Source organism: Papaver somniferum, unplaced genomic scaffold (assembly GCF_003573695.1).
Source record: "Papaver somniferum cultivar HN1 unplaced genomic scaffold, ASM357369v1 unplaced-scaffold_10, whole genome shotgun sequence".
Classification (NCBI taxonomy): Eukaryota; Viridiplantae; Streptophyta; class Magnoliopsida; order Ranunculales; family Papaveraceae; genus Papaver; species Papaver somniferum.
Window position 1 is genome coordinate 14262487 of NW_020618825.1, and position 887 is coordinate 14263373.

Here is an 887-nt window from a genome sequence, read left to right on the forward strand (position 1 = left end):
ATGTGTTCTTTTAAGTATTTGATATCAGATTTTCTACATCTGATATCAGAGCACTGTTATCAGATTCTAGGGTTGTGGGTATGAGAAGTTAAGTTGAAGAAGATGACGAGTTTAAGTTCAATCAAGGTGCCAGTGTTTGAAGGGAAAAACTTTAAACATTGGAGGTTACAGATGGAGAATAGTTTTAATATCAAGAAGTATGCGATATTGTGAAAAATGGTTATGTAGAACCGGCAGAAGGAGATGTAGTTGAAGGACCTGCGCAAACTCTATTAACTGAAAACAGAAAGAAGAATTCTAAAGCTACATATATTCTTCATCAAGGTGTTCATGAATCTCTCATGGACAAAGTTATCTATATTAAGCAAGCTAAGGCAGCATGGGATGGTTTGGTTAGCTACTACACAGGTTCTGACAAGGTCAAGAAGGTTAGATTGCAAACTCTAAAGAGAAAGTATGAATTATTGCAGATGGAAAGTACTGAAACAATATTAGATTTTTTCTCAAAGACTTTGAATCTTGTCAATGAGATGAAGGCTAATGGTGATACTGTGGAAGATTCAACCATTGTAGAAAAGATATTAAGAAGATTGCCTGAGAAGTTTGAATCAAAGTTTACTGCTATAGAAGAATACAACACAATTGTAACCATGACTCTTAATGAGTTGTTGGGTTCATTACAAGCTTATGAACAAATATTATTAGAGAAAACATCAGCTGCAAAACAAATTTAAGAGGCACTTCAGAGTCAAGTTAGTTGGAGAAACAATCAAGGAAAATCTAACGCTGGAAGTTCTCAAGGAGGATACAATAATGGAGGAAGATCAAATAATGGGAGTTATAGGAAGCCATTTGATAAATCAAAGATACAATGTTATAATTGTGGA